The sequence below is a fragment of the Nelusetta ayraudi genome, unplaced genomic scaffold, assembly GCF_046127955.1.
Source record: "Nelusetta ayraudi isolate G7.1 ecotype Tasmania unplaced genomic scaffold, CSIRO-AGI_Nayr_v1 ptg000033l, whole genome shotgun sequence".
In the NCBI taxonomy this organism is placed as follows: Eukaryota; Metazoa; Chordata; class Actinopteri; order Tetraodontiformes; family Monacanthidae; genus Nelusetta; species Nelusetta ayraudi.
This window is the reverse complement of record NW_027466083.1, coordinates 8,119,413-8,138,310: the sequence shown is the minus strand read 5'-3', so window position 1 is coordinate 8,138,310 and position 18,898 is coordinate 8,119,413. Positions and strand designations below refer to the sequence as shown.

The following is an 18,898-nucleotide window of genomic DNA, read 5'->3' as shown; positions in this document are numbered from 1 at the left end:
GAGCCCCGACCATGTGACCTGCTGCAGGCGAAGCCAACATCCATGTGGGAGTGAGAGCGTTTGAAAAATAAAGAACTAAAAAAATAATACTCCGAAGATCCCAAAACTGAGCGTGGCGAGGCTGAGCACCTCCCCCCTCCTCCTCCATTCTCTCTCTCTCTCTCTCTCTCTCTCTCTCTCTGCGTGGCGTTTGTGTTTGGCTGGCGGGCCGGTCTCGGCTGTTCTGGCGCCGCGCCGCTTCTTTCCTCACAGTGATGACGACATATTTGTGCCGGCAGGTCTGGATGTTCTGCCAGCATTCCAGCATTTATGATCGCTCGCAGATGTGAGTCCAGGAACACACTGTACTGTACCCAAACCCAGAAATTAATGAAACTTGACTGGCTTCCAGGCCACACATTCCTCACTGTGTGTATATGTGTGTGTCTGTGTGTGTGTGTGTGCGTGCGCACAAGCATGAGTGAGAGACGGGCTGCTATTAAAATCAAGAAGTCGTGGAGAACAGAGAAGCATCCAAGGTCTTAAAACTGAGGGTTTTTTTGCCTTTTCCATTTAACCACAGCTGATGTTTGCATGCAAACACACACACACACACACACTCTCACTCTCTCTCACTCTCTTGCACTTGTTTCCCAGGGTGCATTAAACCAGAGTGGCAGACAAACAGCGGCAGCTCACACTTAAGCAGTGGAACACGCCTCAGTTCGCTGGAACTTCCACTGCACTTCTTGTAATACCTCTCCGGAGCCGCGTTACTGTTGCGCACTCAAGAACACACACCCACCCACACACACACACACAGTAGCCAGGATTACGGCAGCTGGACAAATCATTTTAGCTGCATCGTGTTACATGAGGAGCGAGGTCACGGCGAGGACAGGCCTGCCAGAGGTGACACAGCAGATGGGCCCGGCGAGGAGCGCTGGCTGCGGGAGCTTGTTAAGGCCTCCGTGGATGCGACTCTGACGGAGACCTGTCTTGCTCCCAGCAGCTGCAGCTCCTTAGCGGGAACTCGGCTTACCTGCGCTCCCAGGAGACGCAACGTTCGATTAGAGAAACGAGACGTAAAACTGTAAGAGGCCCGTGTGTGTGTATGTGTGTGCGTGTGTGTGTGTGTGTGTGTGTGTGTGATGAGGAAGGAGGAGGTAGTGTTGCAAAGTCTGCACGAGCCATAAAAATGCATTTAGTTGCTCTGCGAGGGCAACGCTGATCGCGTTCTTGTCGCGACTCCGATTCCCAAAATACAGTGCTCTTAAACCCACTCGTACCCCTAACGTGCATATCTCTGTACTAAAACAACACGCTAACTTCAGGTCTTGTCTCGCACCACATGGTCTCTACTGCGATACGTCTGAGTGAAAAAGTTGGAGAGTTGTTGGAGTTTTAAAGTGCGGCTGCCTGTCTTTGCTCGTCTGACGCTGGCGGAGGAGCTGTGGCTGCATCGTGCCTTCAGCAAACAAACTTGGACTCTGTTGTTGTTGTCGTCATTGCTGTTGTTGTTGTTGCTGTTGCACAGAGTATTCGTGATGTGTTTATGCTGAACATAATTGGTTTTCAGTCCCGAGACAGTGTAGCCTTGGCCCCGCTGTACGCTAAGTCAAGTTAGCCGTTTCTTGTGAGTAAGTTCTTATTTATTTTTTCTTGCTACAATCAGACGTGGCAAAACATTTTAGGGAACAATGTCTCTGCTTGCCAACCTGACTGAGAGCAACAAGGTTTGTTAAAAACCGTTAAAGATTCCAGAGGCTTCGGTTCAGCCTGTGATCTGTCGTAATAGGAGAATAATTCATTTATTGTACGATGTGAACGTGGCTGAAGCAAGTAGGACTAGCTGAGAGTCCAGTCGAATCGATTGGTCCACAGTGAATCTTTCTTATGGTCTGGTGTCGGCGTTGGACTCTGGCGAGGCTCTTTTTACAGCACATGAACTTGGCTGGCATTTCACAGGGAGGGTGGAGGTTTGGGGGGGCGGGGTCTCTGGAGCAAAATCATCTGGGTAACATGACAGAAATAGCATCACATGTTGACATAATGCAATAATAAGGGCTCATGTTTATCCTGCATACACTGGGCTTTCCTTCTGCAAATCTTTAAGACCCGTCGTGAAATTTAGCTGCTGGATTCTTTTCCATTGTTATCTGTCATTGTAGTGTTGGCTGAGTCTTAACCGATCAAAAGTCCAGAGTCCGTCCAGTCCGAGAGTAAACATGCCTGAGAGTCCGTGACGAGACCGAGACCCTTACTAAACACACTAGCACTAAATTCCACGTCTTGCCATTGGATCCCATTGAAGTGTCAAGTCTCTTCATGCTAGCTTGTGTGCTCCACGTGCTTGTTGTAGCAGCAAATCTTTGATTAGCAGCAGACTGAAGGCGGTGTTCTTCTTCGGGGCAGATAGTTTGAGCAGCGCAAGTCACCGTGCCTGTGACCGGACCCGTATCGGGCCGAGCGGGCGGCTCAAACAGGACAATTAGCGGCTTATCAAATTACCTCGGCCCGTCTTCCTGCTGCACCGCCCGCCCCCCTCAGAGCCTGTCAATCAATGTAGCTTTAAAAAAAAAAAACGAAAAAACAGTTAAGACTGGAGAGCTCAAGGTCGACTCCTCGGCCCTCTCCGCTTGCAGACAAAGCGGTTTAAATTGAAAAAAAGGAGAAAGGAGCCAACAGTGGGACTTGATCTGATTCCTTTTATTACAGGGATATTGCAGCTTTAAATCCTGCCGCTCGCCTGCTAGCGAGTGGCCCTGCGCTCCCTTAATGGGCCTGATTTGGTATTCCACCGCCATGCCAAGTCTTATTTCTGTATGCGAGACAAAGTGTTTTGATGGAGGGCGATTGCTGAAACCGTCTGTGTGTGTGTATGTGTGTGCGTGCGTGCATGCGTCCATTGCATGCGCGTGTGTGTGCGCGCGTGCACGTGCGCAGAGAGGGAAAAGGCTGGGTGCACTTTGTTTTAATTCCCCCCCCCTCCCCTATCTTTTCTTTTTCGGACGCAAAGTTTTTACGGCCTCTCGCTGTACAGTACACGTTGTGCTCAAAACAAGAACACAGTCGATTGAATTTTGGATTCGCTTCATCATCCCGACAGCCACTTCCTCCTCCTCCTCCTCCCTGCTGCTTTGTTGTCACCGAGCAGCAGCAGCATCAGGATGGTGTGTCTGCGCCTATCAGTGTGTGTGTGTGTGTGTGTGTGTGTGTGTGTGTGTGTGTATTTTGAAAAAGTCAATTATTGTGAAAAGGCTGCCAATTAATTTACTCTCCTGGAAATTTGACTGATACCACTGAGCGTACACGCACACGCACACACTCACACACACACACACACACACACGCACACATACACACGCACACATACACGCACACGTACACACAGCGACAGGATGGATGCCGACAAGTGCAGTGCAATGTCAAATTAGGTCGCTGTGTGTGTGTGTGTGTGTGTGTGTGTGGAGGAGTTGGGCTCAGATGGACCTTCTCAGGCGTCCGCACCCCCTCCATCTCTCCTTCCGGTGTCACCTGCCTGGATTCTTCCGTGTTTTTCACTCCCACAGCCGAGGCCCAAATCTGCTGCAGGAGGACGCAGGAGGGAAACAAAATAAATAAAGAAATAAAATAAAAAATAAATAAATAAATAAAAAAAAAAAAAGAGCTCCACTGACACCTGGTAGTTTTGAAACAGTTGGCCTCACATGTGATCCAGCCAGCTGGGGCCTGAAGCCGAGCCAGAAATAAAACGAGTTGGGCTGGAAAAAAAACAAAAAAGAACATAATGAGGTGGAAATAGAGTCGCAAAATGTTTTCTGGCGCTGGTGCGTTATGTTGGCTGTATTCTTCATATTTACAAGGAGCCTTTGTTGTTGTTGTTGTTGTGTATCTGGACGGCACATGTTGCAAGTGACGTCTTTACGTTTCAATCCCGCGATCGCCGTGCAAGGAGTTTTTTTCTCACGCAGGCACACTGACACTTCCCCTGTTTCAATCACGCAATGTGGCGGCCAATACAAATAAATGGCCACCTTTAAAAAAAAAAAAACACAAAAAAAAAACTCAGCAATGACCGAAGGGGTGTGGGGGGGCTCAGGGGTGGGGGGGGGTCGTACGGGGCTGGGGGAGGGGAGGGGTAGGGTAGGGTAAGGTTGTGAGAGCAGAAAGCTAAATTTAAATCGTAATTGGCCGACTTCCACAAGCTTGTGGGCATTTTAATGAGTCATAATAACTTCATTTAAAACCAGCTGAGCAGAAAATAGATCGGAGAGGAGCCTGTGGCTAGTATGGATTTGTGTTGGGCGTGTGTGTGCGGCTCAGCCGCGCACACTCGCACGCACGCACGCACGCACACACACACACACACACACTTGAGGGTTTTAAACTTGTGTGACGTGTTTCCAGCCTGCAGAAATGAGACTCAGCTGCTTCTGATGCAGCGTTTTTGTGTTGATCGATGTCGACACAATAGGAGCTTCTTTTTTTTCCGCTCTGAAATGTGGTGACCAAGAACTTATCTTGTATGCATGTGTGTGTGTGTGTCTGAGTATGTGTGCGTGTCTGTCAGACACTGCGGCCACAGTCGAAAGCCTGTGTCTTCTATTCAGTTATTTATTCGATTTTCTTTCTATTTCACGTGGTTAGTTTAGGTTTGGTTTTGACTGTCGTTGCCTTCTGCCCATTTTCACATACTTTTCTTTCACACATAAATGTCTTTTTCCACAACAATTTTCACAATAATTATCCAAAATAATCAGAAGCCGGATTCTTCCTTTTGGAGCTTCCAGATCATGGGGAGGTGAGAAATGGAGGAGTGGAGCCAACACCTGACTGGAGGTGCATTTTCTCATCTGGTAACGGTATCAGCGCCCTTTGTGACATCACCAAGTGCATAAAATAGGACTTCTAAATTCTCCCCACAAGCCCCTCGACTTGAATTTGCTCCGCCCGCCACTCAACCCGCCGTCATGTGACGCAGGTGAGAGGTGGAGTTGCAACCATCGCGTCAAGTCTCCCAGCATGCATTTCTCTCGCACCATATGACTCATTGTCCGGCGACCAGGAGCATTCCCACAATGCATTGTGACGAGGTAACAGAGTTCCTAGTCAGGCAAAAGAAGAAGGAGAGAATGTTTTCACCCACGTGGTGGTGGCTGGACGGGACTGAAGGTCTTTGTTTTAAAGTCACGGCCAAGATTCTCGCCAGGACGGCTCAAAAGTCTTGGCACCTGGAGTCAAGAAACGGGTCGGCCTGGTGGTGTTCCCTGTGGAATGCCTCGGATTTCTGCCTCCGACAGCCGGAACATTGTCCCGCCGCCGGAGCAAACGCCCTCTCCATTAGATTTGCTTCGCTAACGAGTGGCAGCGCCGTTGTTGTGCTGCGTGTGAGCAACACGAGGCCGAGTCGCCTCCAAACCACCAAAACCATCGAGTTTCAATCTAGTTTTTCCTTGTTTGCTTTATTGACGGCGGCACCGCCAGATGCACGGGTAATGATCAGCACACGTGTCGTTACTTTCTGCTCCAAAGATGAAAAAAAAAATCCAGCTTCACTCCTGCATTATTTACACTTGCTCTCATTCTGCTGACATTTTATTTGCTTTTTTTTTTTAATAGAGAGAGAGAGAGAGAGAGAGAGAAAGAGAGAGAGAGAGAGAGAGAGAGAGAGAGAGAGAGAGAGAGAGAGAGAGAGAGGTTAATAAAAAGTAAATATTCTTTCTGGCGCGACCTTTTTATTGCATTATGTAAGCTGGCCAACTGCTCTGGGAAACTTTTGAGATCCGTTTCGCAGTGCAGATTAGAAAGCAGTGAATCCCATTTATAGAGGAGCTCCCTCATGAAATGCTCTTTGAAAGTTTTTTTTTCTCCTCCTCATCCTCCTCCTTCTTCCTCTTCTCCCTCTCTTTCTTTATATTTTTAGGATGAGTAGAGAATGAAGCCCGGCTAAGCAAAAGATCCGCCGACGGCACTTTCATGTGAGAGACGGAGCGAGCCGAGGCTGAGGCTGCGGAGATAAAAAGCGCGGGCAAAGCCGCCTGGAAGTGGCCGCGACACACAAGGATGGCTTTTATGCCGCTAATTCCACTGGGAGGAGCGACTTGGGGGGGGCGGGGAGCGAGAATCTCCCGGTCAGCAAGAATGAAAACATTTGGAGGGGGGGCGGGAGGTGTCCAAAGAACAGGAAGTTGTTTGTTTTTGCAGCAGCACAGTTAGTTTGGACGTTGTTGCAGAATTTGGAAAATATTCCGAAGAAACGTCTCGAATGTTGGATTCTGGATTCTGTGGTTGAGGTCCGAGTGAACGTTTGCTTCCAGCTGTGAAGAGAAAGTGAAGAGGCCTCGTCAGGAGCCCTGTGGCCTCCCTCTGCTGCCTCCTGTTGACTTCTCTGGGCTGCTGTTTGTTTGTGGTCACAATGTTCAATGATTCATTCGTATTCGTCTTCATATTTTATTGCAGGGTTTTGATGATTTTATTTGACTTTTTTTATTCAGAAATCCAAAGTTCCTCAGATTTGCTCCCCGCAGTGGGATTGTTGCTGCTCAATTCCGTTTGTGTGTGTGTTCCCTGTGCATTAGACGCATCGTCTATACGTCGTCGTCGCGTCTCTTCCTCCTCCCAGGCGTCGTTAAATCACTCAGAAGCAGCTTTTCAAACGGCGTCTTAATTAAAGCACAAAGCCTCGCAAATAAAATGGCCGTAAAACTGAGCGACAGCGCCGCCGTAACGTCTCCGTCTGCCGCCGCGTCGCTCCACACCGCGCCGCCGACTGGATCTGAAACTAGGATTAGATGAAAAAAAAAAAAAGAAAATGTAAAAGAAAAAAATAACATTAATAATAATAAAATGCCAAGGCGTCTCTGCAGGCCGAACTGGGAGACATAATGAGTTCACGCACGATGTTCCTGTCAAACAAAAAACCTTTGAGACGCTGGGTCGTCTGCGTTTCTATCACATTAAAAATAAATCTTCTCGTTCCATTTCAAAGAAAACAAAACAAACCAAAAACAAAAAACAGCAGATGCCTGGTAAAATGATCCGTCTGCGACGCCAAAATCCTTAAAGTTTGATTCTCAGTGCAGACGCAGACGGACTGCACTGATTGTGGCTGTTAAAATGACCCCATCGCCCGAGTGGGTTTTTTTCTGATTGGCCAGATTGTCACACTTCCTCCTTTAAGATAGTTGCATTTTGGGTGATTGTGAGGTGCCACACACACACACATCAAACAACACAATCCCCAGAGACCAGCTACATACAGCTGCTTCTTTTTCATGCCCAAATGTAGGATTTCTGTCACTTCCTTCAGATCATTTTCCCCCAAAAAGTTTCTGTCACGGTTGTTCAGAACAATCGGCCGACTCGGTTATGAAAACCACCTCAAGCTCAGAACTACCAGAGTTGAAAGGTCCCGTCGAGGGAGCTGAGCGAGGCCGCGAGGGTCCGCAGGAGAGGGCTTCCCCCGGGTGGCGGCAGGACAACCCAACTCCCTGAACCGCACACCACACACACACTTTGGCCTATTTCTGCCTCAGCTGATTGTACAGCCCAACACACACACACACACACACACACACACGCAAGCAAAAACACAGCCTGTGTGTGTGAGTGTGTGTGCGCGGCTGACTCCTGGCCGCCTGCCAAGTGCTGTCATTGGCTCTACAGTATCAGCTGCAGCTGCATCTATATCCAGTGTGAGGTCCCCGCACCGCAACACGGCCAGCAGCGGAGAGACAGCAAAACACAAGGACGACAATAACAACAATAACAAACGCAATAACAACCCTCCACGCTGCCAGAGTCTTCGAGCGGCGCACACTTTATTTGACTCAGGTGCATTTTGTTCAGCTCCTTTCAGGGCCAACACGAGCGCCGGGAACTAAAGTGGAGCGAGACCTTTTATTTGAGTTGCATCTTCAGGTCGTTAGTTCTCCTCCCAGACTCCGGGGGAGCCGCTGCACGGGCCTCATTATCCAAAAAAAAAAAAAAAAAAAACAAGTTCCCCAGATATCCAGACACCAGCATGTTTATACCTGTGTTTACCGCAGGGGTGTCAAACTCAAATACACAGTGGGCCAAAATTTCAACTTTGGACAAAGTTGACAAAGCCAAACATTTGGGTTTTCTAGGGATTTATAGTATTAGCGGCGGTACATGTGCTGTATAATAATGGCAGGCCAGCTCTAACAGTGATTTTGTATTGACTCGTTGGCCAAATATAATTACACTGCTGACCACATTTGGCCCGCGGGCCAAAGTTTGACACCTATGGTTTACAGCCTCCCTGCAAAAAACTGAGGCCTTGCTGGACTTCACACTAAAAAACTAACATGGCGGCGACCTCAGAGGGGCGGAGCCTACACCTGGCAGGGGGTGTGGTCACCAGCCTGCAAGCGGTATTGTAGCTGTGCCCTTTGTGACATCACAGAGGTCATGGCTCCCAGAAGCTGCCTTGTTTCTTGGCGTAACATTCCAGCGAGTCACTCGACGCGCTTCCGTCTTGTTCTTTCCTGCCCCCGGTGGCTCGGATCGGGTCTGCGACTAAAATCTTCGAGGAAGTAAACCAACAGGTGCGACATGATGCAAAGACCTGAAACGGATTTGCGAGACCTGTGAACTCCATTGACCTCTCTAGCCGCAGCTGCTCGGCAGTTCCTCCGGGTTTGCGTCTTCACTGGACGCCGCATCTCAGCCGTTGAGTCTCCAGAGAAACAATGTTATTTTAATTGTTTTATGACTAATTAACTATTAATATAACTTCTTCAATTTCGGCGGGCCGGATTACACAGTTTAACGGGCCGCTTATGGCCCCCAGGCCATAGCACACCTGCTCTACAGTATATTTATGCTCGTAGTTTTTTTTTTTTTAAGCAGCTTTAGTCAGTACGATTCTGGCGCTGGATCCCTATTAGAAGTAAACACAACAAGAACAACAATGAGTTTATTTCATGGAATCAGCTCCAGGTGGCGTCACTTGGCAGGAGAGGCGATGACGACGGCGTCTTCTGCGTTCTCACGTCTGTTCATTTCCTAATTGACCCAACTTGCCCGTTCAAGCCGATGTGGTTTTATAGAAGATTTAACAGGAATTTTTTGTCTTTTTTGGATTCAAACATATTAAACATGTAAATAAATGCACCTGAGTGCAATAAAAACAGGAACAAATATGCGTTTGAAGCGCTTCCTGTTGTTCGGCTCTGTTGGATTCAATGCCACGACTACAGTTACCAACCCCCCCATCCCCGAACCTCCCTTCCTCCCCCGTCATCCCCCCGTCCTCTCCCTTTTATAGATACTCCACTTCTTCTGTAACAAATTGTCATGACGGAGAATGAACAAAACCTCCACAACCATCAGTCCTCGGCTTTCACTGCGAAGAAAGAAATGATCCGATCACTTGTTCAGTTCTTCTTCTTCTGCTTCTTCTTCTTCTTCTTCTTCACCATCTTCTACTTCTTCTTCTTGTTCTACTTCTGCTGCTTCTGCTTCTACTTCTACTTCTACTTCATCTTCTTCTTCTTCTTCTTCTTCTGCTTCTACTGCTTCTTCTTCTTCTGCTTCAACTGCTGATTCTTCTTTTTCTTCTTCTACTGCTTCTTCTTTTTACTGCCCTGCAGATCACTGTGTCCCGGCCCACCACTCTGGCTCCAAAGACTGCGGCCTTAATAAACTCACTGCTGCCTTTGACAGTGTGTGACTTGAAAGCAGGAAATAATGGGCCCTAAACGCTAAATCTTTACAGGTTATTGACAAGGGGAAGGAGGAGGGTGAGGGGTGGCAACCACCAATTGCTGCCATGTTCTCGTTTTTGTTCCATCTTCTTCTTCATCTTCTTCTTCTTCTTTGGTTGAGCACACGGTCGTTTTGGCCCTCAGAACTCCAGCTGAAACCAAAACCCGGAGGTCTGGTGACGCTGCTTCATGGTCTCGGCTCCCCAGTCAGTTCAGTTCAATTAATCAATCGGCTCAGTCACTCCAGGGACAGTTGACTAAATGAAAAGGTCATACAGATATTGATGCAAAATATTGAAAAAGTCGTTCAACCAAACGCTGGCAGGTGTTTTGGGTGGGCCGCTTTCGTGGCGGAGAAACGCGACTTCTGTCGGCGTCGCTGCATCAAACTGGAGGTTAAAAAAATGTGGTGCAGCAAATGTTGTCTCTGCCCCCCTCTATCCTTTCCCTCACCACCCCTCCCCTCCCTCACCCCTCCAGGCAGCTCCAGATCAGACATCCTGCAGCCCCCCCATCACCCCCCGCCTCCCTCTCTCTCTCTCTCTCTCTCGCCCCGCTCCGCCATAAATGCATTTACTGCACTGTAAAGACGGACGTCGGTTGGCCACTTCCCAGGAGCTGGCGGGGCCGACGGTGCGTGGCCGTCACCGGGTTCATCCGCTGGTCACACGCTCTCAGCGGCCACCAGACACACACACATGCACAAACACACACACACACACACATGCAGAGAGAGAGAGAGAGAACACACAGGATGAAAAAAGGCTGATATTGAAGCGGTGGCAGGCGGAAGCATGTTGTGAAAGTGGCGTTCTGGCTGAACACCAGAGACGTTTGGGTTCTGAGATCTCAGCAGCCGACGAGCCGTTTGATTAAAATCCGCATCAGGTTGGTTCGTTCAAAGCTCTGTGATCTGGATTCAATTATCTCTTGAGTGAATCAGGAGACTCGGCAGGGTGATAGTGCACAGACACGACTTAAATGTATGTACACATCGTGTTTTGTTGTGTTTTTTTTCCTTTCTCGGATTTTTGATGCAGTGACTGTAATTATATCACGGTTCCTCCTTTTATCCGGCGCTAATTCTGGGCTGACTCACACCAACATGATTCAGCTCAGTGTCAGGCGCAGTCTCCAGAACCTGATGTCTACTTGATTTTGAACGTGATTCAGGCTGAGGCTTCTTCTTCGGAAATGTTACACTCACAAGTTTGGACTTCAGAACATCAGCAGTGGTCAGTTTGATCCAAGGCTCAAAGTAGATTCAACCAATGGCAGCGTTCTGCAAAGAGAGCCCAGCGGTTCCTGACCTGCTGGGTTCTGGAGGGGGTGGTGTGACGTCAGTACCGCTGTGTTAATGGCTCCCAGGTAGCCAAACTCTTTCAAGTTTCAGGAGAGAGAAAAAAAGAAAAGAAAAAGAAAACGAGCCAAAGCATTCTTGCGAATTAGACTCATCCGTCCGTTCAGAGGGGGAAAAAAAATCAGGTTTGTCTTAATGCGATCAGGTCTCTTTCTGTCAAAAGGCCCCTCGGCTGGTGTCAGCGCCACCGTCCAATCAGGATCTATTAATACCAGACCCCGAGGCCTGGCTGGGAGAAATGGTCCATTTTACTGACTTCCTGCCCCCCCTCCCCACAACCCCTTCCGGCCTGCTCCTGCCTGCATCCAGCTCTTGTTTCCTTCCCTTTACTTGCTTGCAACCTCTTCTTCTTGGCACACGCAAACACACACACACACACACACACACACACACACACACACACACACACTCAGCTGAACCAAAGTACAAGCAGACAAACGTCCACCTTGAAGAAGTCGCTGCATCTTTGGCCGGCAGGCCCGCGGGGGGTGCATTCCGCCTGTTTTTAAAATATATGTATATTTTTTTGAAGCAGAGCTGGGGGTCAAAGGTCAAGCTGGAAACACATGGCACCTTTCACCTCCAGCAGCAGTGGGGTGGGACGGGGTTGGAACACTTTGGTCAGTGTCTGGCAACAGCAGGATAATTGGTGGTGTGTGTGTGTGTGTGTGTGTGTGTGTGTGTGTGTGTGTGTGTGTGTGTGTGAAAAAAAAAGTTTTGTTTTTTCTCTCTTTTTCACAACCGCCCTTTTATTTGGTCCTCCTCCGCTCTGACAGTAGCGCCGTCTTCACTCCTCTCGGCTGCTGGAACCCAGTTTAACGTCCCTGAACCCTCCGGCACGCCAAAGTCATCACAGAAAGCCAAAGTTTGGCTGTAAAACTTGCGCTCGTGTGGCATCTTTTGTGCTAAGTTGTAAAAGGTTTTTTATATCTTCCTTTTACAAATGAATTTATCTTGTCTTACCGCCGCCGCTGCTGCACTACAGCGTGAAAACAAAACAACGCTGCACCTTCAATGTTGACCTGCGGAGCCTCTCTAGTGGCACTTAGCCCTCTGTTCCCAGCCTCCCGCTAAAAACTCTTGACTTGCTGGACCTACCGCGTGTGTGTGTGTGTGTGTGTCCAGGAAATTTTAACAGTTTTCAATGAGCTGGTTGAAACCCCTTCGAACTTTCTGCTCTTTTTGGAAGTTTAATTTTATTCTCTGATGTCAAGAAGACGTAAAAGAGGGCAAGAGGGAGGACAAACATGGATGGAGGGAGAGGCTGCAGAGAAAAAGGAGAAGAGAGAGGAGAGCTGGGATGGCCTCCACCTGATGTGCAGAGGGGAAATGGCTCGCAGTAAGCCAGGGGAGGAGGGAGGTGGGCAGCCAAAGGGGACGAAGGCAGAGAGGCGTCTGCGATCGACTGCACAAGCAAACTTGTTTGCCGGCAAAACGGATTAAAGGGGTTGAACTGGGTGAAAAACAAGGCTGCGTGATGTTGCAACGCCGGCTCCAGAGTGTGTGTGTGTGTGTGTGTGTGTGTATGTGTGTGTGTGTGTGTGTGTGTGTGTGTGTGTGTGTGGTGTTTATGTGTGTGTGTGTGTGTGTCGTCGAGTCAATATTTGTCTGCTTTGCCGCGTCCCCAGACATCCTCTCCTGCGCAGCCGACCGTGAGGCTGTCAAATGCGACCTGAATATTCTCCGTCTTCATCTGTTTCCTCCTCCTCCTCCTCCTCCTCCTCGCTTCTCCTTTTCATTCCTCCCTCCTCCTTCGCCGTCCGTGAACGTGGCTGCGGCTTTGGCGGCGAGGCAGCTGGCCCCGCCCCTCAAGCCGCTCAGATCTTCTCAAAAACATGTTTTTTTCTTGAAAAGTCCTGAGCTCAGCCGTCATCTCTTTTTTTTTTTACTCTATTGTTTTGTGAATATTTGATCATTTGCAGAGGCAGTGGTCAGTCTTTTTTTTAAAACACAAATTAAGGTAAGAAAAAGTAAGTGGAGGGGAGCAGGAGGCATGCTGGGAGTTCTGGTGAAGGGAACAGGCAGGACGGCAGCTCTTGATAAGAGGACGGTGTAAATAAAACCACACTGGTGTTGGAGGGATGCGGTGGGAGAGAGTGAGTGTGTATGTGCGTGCGCGCATGTAGGGCATGTGAACCAGATTGTCTTTGACGTTTAATTACATTTTTTCCCACTGGTTCATCTTTTTTACTTTCCACTGAAGATTATTTTGTGGAAGTTGTTGCCTTCATTTCCAGTTTTATAGTTGTGGGAATGAATGGAGCTGCTCCCGTGCTACTTTGAAAAAAATGTTTCTGTGTGTGTGTGTGTGTGTGTGTGTGTGTGTGTGTGTGTGTGTTTATGGATTTTTGCTGGGTTTTTTTTCAGGACTCTGAGTTCTGCCTTACGTAAGCCATTTATGTAGGCTCAGTGAGCAGCCCAGTGCTGTTTTGATTGGTGACTGCACTCGTCTGCCTTCACTCCCTCCCCTCTGTCACACACACACACACACACACACACACACACACACACAAACACAGACAGAGACCCACTGCTGAGCGTGATCAGTGGTCAGTCATCGACAGAAATGCTGTGGTCACTTCCTGCACAAATGTGCTCTCTGTCTTGCAGGTTTAACCAAGCGTGCGCAGGAAGCCGCTCTTAATTGTGTCACGTTAACCTGAACGAGTTATAGCTCGTGCAAAGTTTATCACAAACCAAATTGAGAAAGATTCAGTCATTCAAAACCAGCTACTAAAATGTTAATGTTTGCCTAAACTTTCTCAAGCCAAAACTTTTTTTTTTTTTTTTTCAGGTTTGCTATCATGTTGAATTCAAGAGAAAGTAACTAAATGTATTTAACCCAAAATGATGTTTGGGATTTTTTTTTTAGCAGCTGGGAGGTGACTCCAGATTTTGCTGACCGAAAGCGCTCTGTGCAAAGTAAAAAAAACAAAACGGTTTAAAAGACGTTCACCTGACACGACAGCGGCGAGTGAAGAACATCAGGTTAGAGTGGCGAAATTAGAAAACTCGGCAAATTAAATAAATGGAGGAGTACAAGGGTGGGAAAGGCGAGAAAAAGCAGCGGGTGGAAGAAGCGTCTCTAATGGTGAGGGGTGACAGGCTCCAGAGAAAGTGAAATGTCTAGTGGTGAAACTGGTGTTGCACGGCCCTGCTACCAGGAAACAAGTAGTAGCGGTGAACAGCAAAACCAGGCAAAACCTTTTTTCTGCTATTTCTTCTTCTCTTGAAGTCCTTTGAGCAAATGTGGCATTTGAATGGTGCATTGTGTTCGGCGATTAATGACTGGAGATGTGCTTATGTAAAAGTTTTATATATTTTCGTGTCGATAGTTGTGTGTTGTTTAGTGTTTGCAAGCGGCAATTCAACTCTTCTCCTTCTTCTCCGAACAACTCTCATTTTTTTCTCTGCAAGTTGTTTTTAGTTCTTCGACCACATCAATGTTTGGAGCCGTGTGACGGGTCATCGATGGTCATTTTGTGGCATTTTATCTCCCTCCCTCCCTCTGTGCCAGCGGCTGTGTGGGAACAGTGCCGGCCTTGTTGTGGGAATGTCCTGCTGTGTGACAGAGGCTAAACGGTGTCATGCCACCTTATGCTAAGCGGGCATGTGAGTGAGTCGCTGCGACGCGTCTTCGCTTCTCGTGCCTGTTTACATTTAGCGCCTGCATGGTGTCGCGCCGTCGCAACAGGAAGCCGGATGAAGGGGGAGGGGAGGAGGGTAGCACTTCCAGTCGCTAGCTCCTCTTAGCTCGAGTCGCAGCCTACTTCTCCCCCCCGGTGCGTGAAGTCGGGCGGCTCTTATGTTTAATTCTGCGATTGTCTTTGATGAAAGATTCTGTTTGGGATGGTGTGATTCCCAGGAGGGGGCGGCGACATCTGCTGCCAACTTAGCGACGCAAGCGCCGCTACCTGTGAGAGGAAAAGTAGGTTGGAACAACAACAAGTGTCAAGCGTTGAGTTTGGCTCCTTCTCGCAGTTTTTATTTTATTTTTTTTAATCCCTCTATTTATTCCACCATCACAAAGTGCTGGTGCATTTCCACCTGGTTTAGAAGCCGTCGCCCCCTGCTGACGGGTCCCGATCAGTGCGCTGATCCGCGGCTCCTCAGTGGCTGTGAAATGTGGCTGCCATCAGGGAGGGAAAGCCCGAAGCACTTCAGTAAAATTAAACACTTGTTAGGAGACGGTTAGAGTCACGCAGAGCCGACTCCAATTAAGACTTCTTTTTTTTTTTGTTTGTTTGTTTGGGTTTTTTTTTCTTCGTTTGTTTCGCTGGAGCCTTTTACAGAGGAGAGATTTACAATTTGCTCCAACGAGGTAAAGATTGTAACGAGAGGCTTGCAGAGAGGTTGTTTTACGCTGCAGTTTGGAGAGGAAAGCCACAGAAAGTTGTTCTGGAGGAAATGTTGTCCGCTCCTGAAGCTCCGCCTCCTTCTCCTGCTGATTGGCTCCAGTCATTTCTCAGGCCAGACAAGTTAGAATGGAGCTTTTCAAGATGGATGTGCCAACCCTCAGACTTCCTGGTTTAATTTTTGTCATGCGACACATTTACAGTGAGAGTTGAATCTGTCGGATAAGTATCACGTCTCCCAGTTGATAATTTTAAACGTGATAAAGCTGGTGTCATAAAGCTAGTTGATGTAGTTGATAGCATCAGGTTTGGGAAATTAAAATTCAGCATCAGGTTTTAAGTCTTGGCCTCGTGTCAAAGTTGCAGAGGAAGTTCACCATCTCTCTCTCTCTCTTTCTGCTCTCTCTCTTTCTCTCTCTCTCGCTCTCTCTCTCTCTTTCTCTCTCTCTCTCCCTCTCTCTGTCTCTCTCGCTCGCTCTCTCTCTCTCTTTCTCTCTCTCTCTCTCCCTCTCTCGCTCGCTCTCTCTCTCTCTCTCTCTCTCTCTCTGTCTCTCTCGCTCACTCTCTCTCTCTCTCTCTTTTGGCCCCTGTGTCCCGTGTTTTTTATGCAACCAGCGTGCCGCCACTTGGAGCAAGCGCAGCAGTTGTGCAATGTTGGGGAGAGGGAAGCGAAAAAGGAAGCGGCATGAGTGGCATGTGGCACCTGATCACCAACCCTTCCTCACCTCCCAGCACACACACACACACACACACACACACACACACACACACACACACACACACACTCAGGTTGTGTAACATTTATTATGTCAGCCAAAGGGCGACTCTGTAGCAACTTGGCCCAGGACTCCGGAAGAACAGACGACTGGGCAATTTCTGTTTCTCTCTTTCTGATGCGGCAGGTCACAGGTCCAGTTTTACGGCCTCAGCTTAACTGTTGAGCTACTTTGTCGCGCTGGGAGGCCGAGTCAGCCGCCGCCGCTTGCTTCGCGTCCCGCTGAGCGCGAGCTGAGTGTGTTTTTGCAGCTCTGCTGGAAGTGGAATTCTTGGCCTCCGTCAAAGTTTTTGAAATATGGGATTTTCTGCACCCCCAGGCTGTAATCTGGCCAAATGAAAAGGTGGCGATGGGATCAAATCAAAGGCAACATTGTGGCTGCTGTTCTGGAGCAAAACACAGCTGATGTAAATCTCCCTCCGTCTGCCATCACAGGCCTCGTCCAGATTTATCACTTTAATTTGGCAGTGAAAACGGCAGAGCAGAGGTTCAACCACCCCACCTCCTCCTCCTCCTCCTCCTCTTTCTCCTCCTTCAACTCCTCCTCTCCCTCTGCCTCCTTGTTCGCCACTCCCTCCTCCTACCTCGTCTCCTCTTCCTCCTGACCCTCCCGTCCTCCTCCTACACCTCCTCAGCCTCCTCTTCCTCGATCTCTATCTCCTCCTTCTCCTCCTTCCTTTTCCTCCTACCACTCGCTAACTGGAGTGACCGGCATCTGGCTGAGTGAATGCAGGCCGGTGTGCGTGTGTGTGTGTGTGTGTGTGTCTGCACCCTGCCTTCCTGCCACCTCCCCCACCCCCACCCCCCGCTCGTGCCCCCCGCTGACCCCGTGCAGCTCCCTTCCTTGCAGCGAGGCACCACGCAGCCGTTTCCTGACGATTTATGTCCCCGTGCCACAAGCCGGGAGCTGCCCTGCACTAAAACCCGACGCCGGGCCCATTCAGTCAGCGGGCGCCTCCCGGCCTCCCAGGAGTCCCACAGCCCCGCTGCCTCGCTCCCAGTGTTGTGCGAGGCGGAGCCGCTGCCGGCGTGGCACAGGCCTCGCCATTGTTGGCCTGAAATATCGCCGACGTTTTACACAGCGGCAGAACAAACTGGTGCGCTGACCTTTTCTCTTTTTTTCTTTTTTTTTTTTTCCCCCTCTTGGACCTTCCTGCAAGCCCAGCGCATCCGTCTGCCGCCTGCACTGGCCTGTCTGCGCAGTGCAGACAGTTTGGTTGTTGCACATTTACACGTGGAAGTTGCGCGTGTGTGTGTGTGTGTGTCTGTTTGTGTGTGTGAAGAGAAAGGGAATTGTGTGCTTTTCTACACGCGTCTATTGAGGCTCTCCTGCGGATCAGGAGCTGCACCTCGTGGCCTAAAGCTCCGTCCACGGCGACTTCACGGCCCTGCCGGAGGTCCGTCATCGTAGCGGCCGGTCGGTGGACGAGAGCAGCGACCGAGGAGGACCATCGCATCTGGTGCCGTATCGCACACAGACATACGCAGCGACTCACGATGCGCTCACTTGTGCAGCGTCTGACTGTCTTATTCTCTCTCTCTCTCTCTCTCTCTCTCTCTCTTTTTGCATAACTTGTTGCGTAAGCTGCTCTCTGGCAGGCACACTGTGTCAAGTACGCTTCCGTGTCATTTCTGCTTCTCGCTGGAGTTTATTACAGTACAGGCCGTTCCCCAGTGTCACCGCCGCGGTTGCAAAACCACACACGCACACGCGCGCACACACGCACACGCACACACACACACACACACACACACACACAGGCACACGCCCCCCCTCACTGTCATCTAAGAATTGGCTTCCTGTTTTCATTGTGTTGTGCGATTCTCTCTGGAGGTGTCGTAACCCAGGAGGCCGTGCCAAGAACAAACCAAGGTCTCCGTGCTCTGGAAAACATGCACGGCGGCTCGCTCCTCTGCACACACACACACACACACACACACACACACACACACACAGCAACCAGATGTTTTGGTGCGTGCGTGCGTGTGTGTGTGTGTTTGATGTGTGATGTGCATGGCATGCATGCCACTCCTTGCCAAGCCGTAAAAGAGCCGGGCTTGGTTTTGCCTGCACCAGCCTGTAAGTGCGTGCATGCATGTGCATGTGTGCGTCCGTGTGTGTGTGTGTGTGTGTGTGTGTGTGTGTGTGTGTGTCTTGGCTGCCCTGCCTGTTGTATAATGGTCGAAACACCTTGGCGAGACGAGCGGCTGCAGGGCCTGCACACTTGCATAAACAGATTTGCGCAGCAACAGAAAGCAGGAGAGTGGAGTCCCTGCGACGGCTGAGCTGCTTCACTTGTGTTCACGATGGTCTGTCGGTGGCCGAGCTCACGTGGCAGCGAGGGAGAGCTGCCCCCACAGTTGAGAAACGGAAAAACAAGAGTGACATTTGAGTTGTGGGTGTAACACGTTACCTGCTGCAGGTGAAGCTGTGGTGCGTTCGGACAAAATAGCTCCGAGTTTTTGTTTTTATTTATATTATGTCGTTTTTTTTTGTTTGTTTGTTTGCACGTTGATTGAAAAGGATCTTTACAGCAGCTGTTGATGTCACTGTTTGTACAACATTAATGCGCACGCACACTTCAGCTCATCTTCTGATTGCACTTGATCAACTTCCTGAATAAGTTCAGTGTTGAAAAATATTTATGCCTACTTTCACATTTTGCTGCTTCTTTCAGTTTGATGCTCTTTTTTT

At 49.2% G+C, this 18,898-nt stretch overlaps 1 protein-coding gene across 4 annotated transcripts in view; it reads left to right on the top strand.

Moving 5' to 3' along the window:
• Positions 1-18,898, top strand: part of zbtb16a (zinc finger and BTB domain containing 16a) — a 116,671-nt gene that overhangs the window by 52,225 nt on the left and 45,548 nt on the right. The window lies entirely within an intron of this gene.